This window comes from Giraffa tippelskirchi, chromosome 4, assembly GCF_054371585.1.
Source record: "Giraffa tippelskirchi isolate mGirTip1 chromosome 4, T2T-mGirTip1v1.2.pri, whole genome shotgun sequence".
In the NCBI taxonomy this organism is placed as follows: domain Eukaryota; kingdom Metazoa; phylum Chordata; class Mammalia; order Artiodactyla; family Giraffidae; genus Giraffa; species Giraffa tippelskirchi.
Window position 1 is genome coordinate 34,486,068 of NC_137278.1, and position 13,225 is coordinate 34,499,292.

The following is a 13,225-nucleotide window of genomic DNA, read 5'->3' on the forward strand; positions in this document are numbered from 1 at the left end:
CTCCAGGGGATCTTCCCAACCCAGGGATCTGCAATGCAGACAGACGCTTTACTGTCTGAGCCACCAGGGAAGCCTGGCTGTTAAAATTTTTGTGGAAGTGAGTTAGCAGCAGTGTAGATTTAATCACATAACATGCTGATCGCCTACTCTGTCAGAGATTATTCAGTTGCTTGTTGTCATTCAGTTACATGATACAGAGCTGACGTTCTATCAGAGAAGTACAGGGACTTTTCTGGTGGTCCAGTGGTTAAGAATCTACCTGCCAATGCAGGGGACATGGGTTCAATTACTGCTCCTGGAAGATTGCATGTGTCAAGGGGCAACTAGATCAATGGGCCACAACCACTGAAGCTTACATGCTCTAGAACCCCGTGCTCTGCCACAAGAGAAGCCACTACAATGAGAATCCCATGCACTGCAACTAGAGAGTAGCCCCTGCTTGCTGCAACTAGAGAAAGCCCACAAGCAGCAACAAAGCGCAGCCAAAAATAAATTTTTTTAAAAAGAAGTAGACTATACGATGTGTAAGGTATAAAGAGGAAGTAATTCTATTCAGTATGTTAGAAGATACGGTGACTGTTTTGGGGAAAAGTGAAAGTGAAGTCGCTCAGTCATGTCTGACTCTGCGACCCCATGGACTGTGGAACCCCATGGAGCCACCAGGCTCCTCATTCCATGAAATTTTCCAGCTAAGAGTAGACTGGGTTGCCATTTCCTTCTCCAGGGGATCTTCCCAACCCAGGGGTTGAACCCCGGTCTCCCTCATTGCAGGAAGACGCTTTACCATCTGAGGCACCAGAGAAAGGAGTAAGGAAATGAGTTGGTATGGGGGAATATAGTTGCATAATTAAAACACATGATCGGTGTAGGGCTTATTGCAAAGATGAGATTTGAACATAGACTAGGAGGAGGTGAGGAAGTTAGCTAAGTGGGTATCAGTGGAAGAGTGTTCAAGGCAGAGGAAATGGCAGGAGCAGAGGCCAGCACATGTCCTGATGTGTTGAAACCATGAGAGGAGACCAGTGTGACTGGAAAAGAGCGAGAAAGGGAGAATGTGTAAGTGAGAGGTGATGGGGACTTAGGCTAGGGTAGTAGTAATGCACTTGATAATTCGTTGTTTCGGGGGATTAGTTTAGAACTAATGGGATTTTGGTGAGGTGTAAGGAAAAGGGAGGAGTCAGGCATGACTTGTTATGAGGAGACTAAGATGAAGCTGTGGGTGGAGCTGCTTTGGGAAGGAAGATCAGGAATTGGACTTGGGACATGTTAAGTTACAGATACCCGTTGGGAATATAAATCCATTCCCAGTTGATTTGGCAGTAGAGGGGATGGGGGGGTGGAGGGGGAGGGGGATGAGTTTGGGTGGAGGGGGAGGGGGATGAGTTTGGGTGGAGGGAGAGATCCATGATTGTCAGTAAAGCCACAGGACCAGGTGAGCTTTTCCAGGGAGTGAATGCAAAGGAAGGAAACTGAGCATCAGAGTTAGGAGAAACTCCAAGGGACACAAAGAGTGAAGGTGACAAAGGCGAAATCGAGGTTTACTTACTCTTCCGTTTTCTTTGAATCTGAATTCATGACATCCCTCAGCTGTAGTTTCTTTCAGCAGTAATTGACATTCCTGGTGGGTCCTGCCAGGCTTTTGTGATGCCCTTCCTATGGCTGCTTGTTGATCCTTTCTTTGAAAGCAACTCAGGCGTAAAATTCGTTTTCCTTTTAATCCAGTCCAGTGTTGTTCAGTGGCTCCTCAGCACCATCCCTGGTGTCCAGGTTGTACACTGGATCACAAGACAGGCAGAATGAAAGACCACAGCATTGTAAAAGGACTAGCAGGCATCATTCAAAAAGGAACAGTGTGGAGAAAGCATAGGATAGGTGGCGCCCTCTCTTCTATATGGTGCGGCTGACTTGGTGTGAGAAGGTGAAATTGTACTTGTCAGCAGTATAATGAATAGTCACGTGTATGTGTGGGTCGTTTTTAAATATGAAAATAGTTCTGAGAAGAACAGGGTGATTATAAATCACACTTTATGGGGCTAGGAGTGTCAAATGAAAAATCAAAAAATTGAAAGTCATCACTTAGAAAATTGCCTGGCATATTCTTTCTAGGTAATAATGGCTCAAAGGGCGAGGAGATACTATACTTTTTGGATGCTGAAGTTTAAAAGGAATTTCCTAATGGAAATAAACGTGAAGGAAAACATCTTGTTACAGCCTTGCCTTTGGCCTTATTGTATATTTTGTTCTAGTCTGAAAGAGGGGAAGGGTTGTGGTTGCCTTGCAGTGCAGACTCTGAGGTCATAGACAACTTGGCAGCTGCCTCAGCAGGCCCTGTGTGGAGGTGATGGTCCAAAACCGGGCCACAGCCTCACAGGTTCAGAAACTTAATTTTGTCCTCCATAGAGTTGTTGTAATTTCATATAGTCAGACCACTGACCAGGCTTCCAAGAGAAATTGATATTTAAATGGTGTATTTATTAATAGAAATACACTACATCTCTCCAGTGGAGCAGTGTTCATATTGGGTGGTGACCTGCACAGAAAAGTCACACAGTTTTGTAATTGGCAGACTGTCTTTGCACCAGAGTGTGGAATTGGAATGGAAAAATGAACTGGATGGTCTTAATAGCTGAGGGTAATGGACCGTGTATCGTCTGTACTGAAAGGGTCAGAATTCTTCCCTGCGTGTTGCTCTGGTCCTTCCTGTAATAAACAGGACTGTTACTGTGGGTGGAATGTTGGTGTTTGGGTCTCCTCAGACACCTACTGAGGGCTGCCTGTTAGGGTGCATTCTAATAGTTCAGGGACCATGAGTACCACAAAACATGGTTACAACTAAGAAACAAGCTCACTATTTTTAGTCAGGTCAGTTCAGTCACTCAGTCGTGTCCGACTCTGTCACTTCATGGACGGCAGCACGCCAGGCTTCCCTGTCCATCACCGACTCCCAGACCTTGCTCAAACTCATGGTCATTGAGTTGGTGATGCCATCCAACCATCTCATCCTCTGTCGTCCCCTTCTCCTCCTGCCTTCAATCTTGCCCAGCATCAGTCTTTTCTAATGAGTCAGTTCTTTGCATCAGCAAACTTTGATTTTGTTAATTATTCCCAACCTGTCAAAGTCTGTGCTCCCCCTTTTTTTTCTCTTGTTATGGTAAAATATACATACCATTTTAACCATTTTTAAGTGTGTAGTTCTGTATCATTAAGTACATTTCCACGCTGGTTCAACTGGCAAAATCTCTTAATTGGTGATTTTTGTGGAAGGGTCAAAGCCACGAAATGAAAGAGCAAACATTAATACGATCCATCAGTCTGTTGTGGAGACACTGGATTTAGGGCCAGAAGCTCCGACGATGAGTCCACACTGCAGCATGGTGATGGTAAACCTTTCTTTTTTTTGATCTGTGACAGGAGAGTAAGGGCAATGTGGTTTGTCGTGAGGATGCTATCAGCACTTAACTGGAGCACAGCTCCTGGTAGAGGGCTGAGTTTTGGAACAATTAATTGTTGGGCATTTTCCCTCATGGGAGAGGAGGAAGGGCACAAGTTCTAAGGGAAACCCCTTCCTATCTCTGGCATTTTAAAAAAATTCAAAGTAAGAACAATTCCTCTTTTCCACAGGTAAGAAAGTGAACTTACATCTTTTAAATGTATTTTTAAAACACATAAATGCATTTCATACATTAAAATTTTTTAAATACATTATAAAATACAAATGGAGGTGCAGGGGTTAAGACTTCATGGTTCCCAGTGCAGGGGGCACAGGTGTGATTCCTGGTCGGGAAACTGAAATCCTGTGTGGCATACAGTGGCTTAAATAAATAAGTAGAATGCTAGGAATATTCATTTTAAAAAAGAGAAAAATTGTAAAAGGAGATAGATACAACATAATGTTACAAATGGTTCTCTCTCTTAACATTTTATTTTCCTTCTTTATGCTTTTTTATATGTTCCAAAGTTTACTCAGTGAATGTCATTACTTGTAAAACAACAGATTTTAAAAATAGATTAAATGTATTTTAATACATTAAAAAAGTTTAATATATTTTAATGTATTTTAAAAATACATTTGTATTTAAAAATATTAAAGTACATTAAATGTATTAAACATTTTTAATGTATTAAAATACATTTAATGTATTTTTACATAACATTAATGCAGGAGACTTAAATGTATTTTTACATTATATCCAATGCAGGAGATGTAAGAGATATGGGCTCCATCTCTGGGTCAGGAAGATCCCCTGGAGGAGGAAATGGCAACCCACTCCAGTATTCTTGCCTGGAGAATCCCATGAACAGAGCCTGGCAAGCTACAGTCCAAAAGGTTGCACAGAGTTGGACAGGACTGAAGTGACTTAGTACAAAAAAGATCTTCACGACCCAGATGATCACGATGGTGTGGTCACTCACCTGGAGCTGGACATCCTGGAATGTGAAGTCAGGTGGGCCTTGGATAGCATCACTACGATCAAAGCTAGTGGAGGTGATGGAATTCCAGTTGAGCTCTTTCAAATCCTCAAAGATGATGCTGTGAAAGTGCTGCACTCAATATGCCAGCAAATCTGGAAAACTCAGCAGTGGCCACAGGACTGGAAAAGATCAGTTTTCATTCCAATCCCAAAGAAAGGCAATGCCAAAGAATGCTCAAACTACCACACAATTGCACTCATCTCACACGCTAGTAAAGTAATGCTCAAAATTCTCCAAGCCAGGCTTCAGCAATACGTGAACCATGAACTTTCAGATGTTCAAGCTGGTTTTAGAAAAGTCAGAGGAACCAGAGATCAAATTGCCAACATCCGCTGGATCATTGAAAAAGCAAGAGAGTTCCAGAAAAACATCTATTTCTGCTTCATTGACTATGCCAAAGCCTTTGACTGTGTGGATCACAATAAACTGTGGAAAATTCTGAAAGAGATGGGAATACCAGACCATCTGACCTGTCTTTTGAGAAACCTGTATGCAGGTCAGGAAGCAACAGTTAGAACTGGACATGAAACAACAGACTGGTTCCAAATAGGAAAAGGAGTACATCAAGGCTGTGTATTGGCACCCTGCTTATTTAACTTATATGCAGAGTACATCACGAGAAACGCTGGGCTGGAAGAAACACAAACTGGAATCAAGACTGCCGGGAGAAATATCAATAACCTCAGATATGCAGATGACACCACCCTTATGGCAGAAAGTGAGGAAGAACTAAAGAGCCTCTTGATGAAAGTGAAAGAGGAGAGTGAAAAAGTTGGCTTAAAGCTCAATATTCAGAAAACTAAGATCATGACATCTGGTCCCAACACTTCATGGGAAATAGATGGGGAAACAGTGGAAACAGTGTCAGACTTTATTTTTTTGAGCTCCAAAATCACTGCTGATGGTGGTTGCAGCCATGAAATTAAAAGACTCTTACTCCTTGGAAGGAAGGTTATGACCAACCTAGATAGCATATTTAAAAGCAGAGACATTACTTTGCCAACAAAAGTCCGTCTAGTCAAGGCTATGGTTTTTCCAGTGGTCATGTATGGATGTAAAATTTGGACGGTGAAGAAAGCTGAGCGCCAAAGAATTGATGCTTTTGAACTGTGGTGTTGGAGAAGACTCTTGAGAGTCCCTTGGACTGCCAGAAGATCCAACCAGTCCATCCTAAAGGAGATCAGTCCTGGGTGTTCATTGGAAGGACTTATGTTGAAGCTGAAACTCCAATACTTTGGCCACCTCATGCGAAGGGTTGACTCATTGGAAAAGACCCTAATGCTGGGAAGGATTGGGGGCAAGAGGAGAAGGGGACGACAGAGGATGAGATGGTTGGATGGCATCACCGACTCGATGGACATGAGTTTGGGTAAGTTCCTGGAGTTGGTGATGGACAGGGAAGCCTGGTGTGCTGCGATTCATGGGGTCACGAAGAGTCGGACACGACTGAGCGACTGAACTGAACTGAACTGAAGTGACTTAGCACCGCACTTTCTCGTTAGAAGGATGTCAATGTAGAAAAGAACCACTAGGTGTCAGCCTTGCTTTGTGCAAATTTCTTATTGCAGCCCAGGCATCTTGAGGAAAAGCTTCCCTTCCAGTGTAAACTTCCCTGACATGCGGGGCTTGTGTTTTTTGAACCCTACCTCTGGGCTTGGCCCAGAAAGGCTCTGAGGTTCTTCCAGCTCTCTTTTCTGGTGTCCTGGTCCCAAAACAGAACCTTAAATGTCTACAGCCCAGCAGCATGTATCATGAGAGGGACCAAAAGTGAATTCCAATTCAGAGTAGATAGAATGTCTAGGCTGTGGGCCAGCACCTCCAGATATATTGATTTGGGCAGCACCCATGGAGCAGGCAATTGGTCTACCTCCATTCTGGACTACCAAACACCAGTCTGACAAGGGGCTCAGCTGACAGGGAAGCAGCAGCAACTCTTAGTCTCTAAGAGTCCCAGAACATGAGTAAAGAAAGTCGATCAGTCGTGTCCGACTCTTTGGGATTCCATGCACTGTAGCCCGCCAGGCTCCTCTGTCCATGGAATTCTCCAGACAAGTTGCAGTGGGTTGCTGTTTCCTCCTGCAGTGGTTCTTCCTGACCCAGGGATTGAATTCGGGTCTCCTGCATGGCAGGCGGATTCTTTACCATTTGAGTCACCATCTTGAGAGTGAGTTTCAAGGCATGTGTGTGTTAGTCGCTCAATCGTGTCTGACTCTTTGTGACCCCATGAACCCTCTGTCCATAGGATTCTCAAGGCAAGAGTACTGGAGTGGGTTGCCATTTCCTTCTCCAGGGGATCTTCCCAACCCAGGGATCAAACCTGGGTCTCCTGCATTGTAGGTGGATTCTTTACCATCTGAGCCATCAGGGAAACCACCTTGAGAGTGAGTTCCAGAGCATAGGAAGCTTGAATTGATGTTTCCCTGCATTTCCTTGAAAAATGAAGTAATACAAATAAGGCAAAATCACTGAATGTTAATATCCTTTCTTTTTCTCTTTCCTAAACTTGGATTACCTTTAACATTGTTCTTATAACAATCCTTGGACATAAACAGGGAGAATATTTGTATTCCCATTTTAGAAATGAGAAAATGGGATTTGCGTAAGATCACAGGAACAGGGCTAGGTCTGGACCCCAGAAATTGATGCTACAGTAGAACTGCTATGGAAGACGACAAGCTGAGCTTTCATCCTGGCCCTACCCCTGTTTGCTGAGTGAACTCCCTGAGCTCAGTTTCCTCATCTGTAAAGTGAGGATAATAAGAGAGTCTACCTCCAAAAGTTATTTTGAGGATAAATGAACTAATATTTATAAACTGCTTAGACTGGGCAATAATAAACAGTGCGTGCTAAGTTGCTTCAGTCGAGTCCAACTCTTTGCCACCCCATCGACTGTAGCCCACTAGGCTCCTCTGTCCATGGGGATTCTCCAGGCAGGAATACTGGAGTGGGTTACCATTTGCTTCTCCAGGGGATCTTCCTGACCTAGGGACTGAACCCGCATTTCTTATGTCTTCTGCATTGGCAGGCGAGTTCTTTACCACTAGTGCCACCTGGGAAGCACATAATAAACTGTAGCTCTGATGATTAAATGAGACTTACAAAGCCCTCTCTCAGGGGCTTATTTTTGAATATTTTCTTGGGACCTTCTGGGAAAGTGTCCTTTTGAGTTCTGTGTGTCCTGAATCTTAATGAGGGATGCGGCTGTTCTGTGCTTAGTTGCTCAGTTGTGTCTGACTCTTTTCGAGCCCCTGGACTGTACCCCACCAGGCTCCTCTGTTCATGGGATTCTCCAGGTAAGAATACTGGAGTGGTTTGCCATGCCCTCCTCCAGGGGATCTTCCCAACCCAGGGATTGAATCCAGGTCTCCCACATTGCAGGCAGATTCTTTACCGTCTGAGCCACCAGGGAAGTCCAAGAATGCTGGAGTGGATGGCCTATCCCTTCTCCAGGGGATCTTCCCGACCCAGTAATTGAACTGGGGTCTCTTGCATTGCAGGCGGATTCTTTACCAGCTGAGCTACCAGGAAAGCCCTAATGAAGGGTAAAGGGAGTTAATCAGTATCCATCTATGTCCAGTTACTTCCCCCTGACAGGAGGGTATACTGTGTGGCCCTGTGCATGCATGTGTGTTATGTTAGAAATCAGGGTGGGCTCCCTGGAGCAGACATCACTCAGGCAGCAGACCTGAGCTCACCGTCAGTCGCCATCTCCCATGTGTATGTATCTTTTTGTGACGGTGGCTCAGGGAGAGTCCGCTCTTAATGTTCAACTGGCAATGACAGGCACCAAAAATTGATTTATATCCATGGTAACTGTCACCCAGGGGAACAGTGAGAAAAAGAGTCTTTTCTTTCCATCCTCGTCAAACAGAGCCAGTGCCCAGAGACCATCGGGCCTGGCTCTCCTTCTGGCTGGCCCCAGCTTGCCTCTCCAGAGAAGATGTGTATGCCTCTTCCTCATCTCTCCCTCCCAGGGAGCCCCAGCTTATGGTTCGAGGCTGCAGATCAGCAGACCTGAAGGCAACAGAACAAGGACTCAGCCTTCCTGCCTTTGAAAACTTCCCTGAAGCCTGGCTCCTCAGGTGCTGCATGGGAGGCTTGGGGAATCAGTCATATTCCAGATAAGGCTGAATTGCTCAAAAAGCTTGCATTTGTGGTAGCTGATAGTTTTGTCAGCAAAGATTGGTGGTGGTTGAGGGGGCAGGGGAGATGCTTGACAGAACTTTCTGGTGGTGGGAAGGTGTCTGCCCTCTCTCTCCTCACTACTAAGGCTGCTGGCATATCTTCTCTGAGGTATTTTTTTATGGAAAGGAGTTTTCATCCTCATCTGCTTCTGAAGACTTCTCTGTAGAGAAGTAAGGACGTTCTGGTACCAGATAGAGGGGGAGAGCCACACCCTGACTGATCTGGACAACTTTGTTGAGATCTGATTTGTCTTGATGGTCCCAAGGGGTAAAATATGATTTGATTTACAAATTTGTTAGTCAGCTGGGCTTAAGTTATGGGCTAGTTGCTTTGGAAACTTTGAGGCAGATCAAAGCATTGTTTTGTAACTTACGTTCCTTAAGACTCTGGTCCTGAGACGTAGTTCATGAACAAACAGGTCTACAGTTATATATATTTGGAAATTGGTTCATACTCTACTCTGTTTTGTGTTTTGACCTCACTGCTCGGCTTGGGGACCTTAGTTCCCTGACCTGGGATCGAACTTTGACTGCCATAGCAGTGAAAGTGCCGATTCTACCACTGGACCCTCAGGAATTTCCCAAGGTGGTTTAGTTGCTAAGTGGTGTCTAACTCTTGTGACTCCATGGACTGTAGCCCACCAGCCTCCTCTGTCCATAGGATTTTCCAGGCAAGAGTACTGGAGTGGTTTGCCATTTTCTTCTCCAAGGGATCTTTCTGACCCAGGGATTGAATCCAGATCTCCTGCAATGCAGGTGGATTCTTTACTGTCTGAGCCACCAGGGAAGCCCATAAAGGGAAGCCATACAGGGCTTTCCCATACTCTATCCCTTTATTGGAACATTACAATGCATAGAGCATGTGAAAATGCCCTGAGATGTGGTATAGTTAAAGAAACTATTGCAGCATTATCTAAATTCATGTTTCCCAAACATTCTTTACCAGAATTTTTTTGCAGTCACATTTGTTCCATAAAACAAACCTGGGGAATGGCTGGAATGGAGATTCCCACTGGTCCTAATGCAGGTCTTGCCAATAGCATGATTTCAGAATACAGCTGGAAGGAAACATGGGATCTAGCTGAGATGAAAAGGACTGTGTGGCCCATTTCCCCCATATTCCAGAATCACTGAGCTGTAAGTCTTCTTAGTGAGGTTGTTGTTGGAGGTTGGAAAGAATGAAAAATGCCCATTGAACTGAGAAGGTATCCTGAGGAAAAAGGAGGCAGGCAGCTCCATATAATCAATGAATCAGTTTATTACAGGGTAATTTACTGACAGGGTAGGTTTGGGCAGACAGCTATTTGGAAGCTGCACAATTTGGTAGTTAACCTAAGGTAGGGGGTAGGTGTCTGGAAACTGGACATACGTTTCTAAGTCAAGATTTATGACAGATAACTAGTCTCGTGGGTGCTGGGAAAATATCAGCGAAGCTCCTCATCATTGTTTAGGGACTAACAGAGCACAGAGTCCACCTGGTTCTAATGATTATTAAACAGTATCTATTAATTACAAAACTCCTGCCAACAATGAAGTGATTTACTGCTCAGTGCAGTCCTGGGGAGGGTCAGTGGAAGGACAGGAGGAACTTAATGGACCCAACATGGTGTCAGTTCAGTTATACTCACAGCTAATGGATTGGGGAATGGGAGGCTGGGTGGGAGAGCCCGGAAGAGGGCTGTCTGCCTTCTCCTCACACATGCCTAAGGTTGGAGACTTCACTGCCTCCTGCGGGATCAATTTGTGAGCTTGTTAGGAAGCTCACCTTCCTGTACATCTGTAAAGTAGTGTCCCAGCCCCTGGAGTCATGGAGCAGAGCCCAGACCACTGTGGCTTGTTATTCCTTCAGTCTGGAGAAGGGAATGTCTACCCACTCCAGTATTCTTGCCTGGAAAATTCCATGGACAGAGGAGGCTGGTGGACTACAGTCCATGGGGTCACAAAGAGTCGGACACGACTGAACAACTTCACGTTCACTTTTCACTTTCATGCATTGGAGAAGGAAATGGCAGCCCACTCCAGTGTTCTTGCCTGGAGAATCCCAGGGACGGGGGAGCCTTATGGGCTGCTGTCTATGGGGGTAGCACAGAGTCAGACGCGACTGAAGCGACTTAGCAGCAGCAGCAGCAGATAGGCTGTGCTGGCTAATATCCTTCCACAGTGTGGTGAGGAGGAGTAGATCTGAACACAGGCTGAGCATTTTCTTCAGAGCAGCACCTGCCCCTGGTCTCTGGCCCAGAAGGGTCAAGTCTGTTCTCACTTACTTGCCTCTCTTGTCCGGTAGCAACTCTTAAGTGTTGAGGAAAGGTTCTTTGATTAGCCTGTCCATGCCACACAGGTCCACAATAAGGATATGATATGTGTTCATGTGGATTGAATTAGGTCTTGCCCCGTGAGACGGGTTGACTGAGGTTTTCTGTTTAGTCATTACATTCTCCTAAGCATGAGTGTCTTTGGATAGGAAGTCTCAGTAAGCCAGTTGCCTTATCAGTTGGGAGTCTGTCCATGTCAAATGATAGAAAACTCTCCTCAAAATGCCTTAAACAATTAAGACCTTTACAAGCACACTAGCTAGCATTTAGCAGTAGCCTGTGTGTGCTAAGTCACTTCAATTGTGTCCAACTCTCTTGCGACCCTATGGACTATAGTCCGCCATGCTCCTCTGTCCATGGGATTCTCCAAGCAAGAATACTGGAGTGGGTTGCCATGCCCTCTTCCAGGGGATCTTCCCAACCCAGGGATCGAACCTGCGTCTCTTAAATCTCTTGCATTGGTAAGTGTGTTTTTTTATTACTTGTGCCACCTGGGAAGCCCCAGCAGTAGCCTAAAATGCCTCAAATATGCTCTTTCATTTTGTTCCTTTTCAAGAGTTTTAATTTCTTCTATTTACCTATAATCTCTCTCTCTCTCTTTTTTTTTTTTTTGACATTGGATATGGTAATGACGGGGCTTCCCAGGTGGCACTAGTGGTAAAGAACCCATCTGCCAATGCAGGAGATGTAAGAAATGCAGATTCCATGCCTGGGTGGGGAAGATCCCCTGGAGGAGGGCATGACAACCCACTCCATGATTATGGTATGTCTTGAAGCGGATTTTTTTAGATTTATTTTGTTTGGGATTAGATCAAATTCTTGAATCTCTAGATTAACGTCTTTCACTAAATTTGAGAAGTTTTCAGCCATTATTTCTTTGAGTATTCTTATAGCCCCACACTTTCTCTTCTTCAACCAATAGTACAAACGTTACGTCTTTGGGTGTAATCCCCCAGGTCCCTGAAACTCTGTTCATTTCTTTTCAGTTTATTTTTTCTCTGTTGTTCATATTGGATAATTTCTGTTGCTCTATCTTTAATTTTACTGATTCTTTCCTCTGCCAGTCATATTTACATTGTGTTGTTTATTTCAGTTGTATTTTTCAGCTCTAAATTTCTAGGTGGCTCTTCTTTATATCTTTTATTTCTTGGCTGAAACTTTCTATTTTTTTAATGTGTTTTAAGCATGTTCATAATCGCTCATCAAAACATTTTATGATGCTGCTAAAAATCCTTGTTAGACAATCCCAATATCCATGTCATCTTGGTGTTCCATCACTGATTGTCTTTTCTCATTTAAGTTGAGATTTTCCTTGTTGTAGGTATGATGAGTAATTTTCAGTTTTATCCTGGACATTTGGGTGTCGTGTTGGGAGACTCTAGATCCTATTTATCCTTTCTTTGCAAGCAGTTACCCTGTTAGGTGTAGCCCACAGACCCAAGTAGGGATGGATGTTCAGTTTCCCACTGGATCCCACTCACATCATCCCAGTAAAAGCAGGTTACTGCCTCACACTGCCAAGCCTTGACGCATTGCCAGTGAATGGAGATGGAAGTTCCATTTTCTACTGGACCCTGCTTGGTGGAGGCTTAAAAAGAAAGAAGCGGTTTAATTCATTTTACAAATCTAGCCTAGGCATTCTCCTCCATGGGGTTCCCGGGGGGACTTGTCCCAAGTGGTCCATGTGACCTAACCTTTCTGAGTGGCTAGGACAGTGTTAGTTTTTAATGAGGCAGTGCCAGCCAAGGGGTAGAATCCCCTCCCCCCATCTTCCACCCAAAATGTGGTGCCCAGAGTGGTCTGTAGCCTGGAGATAACAGTCCCCATGCCTGCTCCTGGGAAAAGCTGTGAACACTGCAGGGAAAGGGAACTCCATCCCCCTAACCATCCCCTCCCCTCCACACTGTCACTCCCACCATGTATTCTGAGTGTCTGCTGTGCACTCTGGCTGGTGCTGCTTCTAGGGAATCTTAAGACCTGAAATGTGCCATCAAGGCAGCCTAGTGTATGTGTGTGTGTGTGTATGTATCTGCGTGCACGTCCAGGTAAAGGGAAAGTGAAAAGTGAAAGTGTCAGTTACTCAGTTGTGTCCAACTCTTGTGACCCCATGGACTGCAGCCTGCCAGGCTCCTCTGTGATAGTGTTAGTCACTCAGTTGTGTCCAACTCTTGTGACCCCATAGACTGTAGCCTGCCAGGCTCCTCTGTCCATGGGATTCTCCAGGCAAGAATACTGAAGTGAGTTGCCATGCCTTTC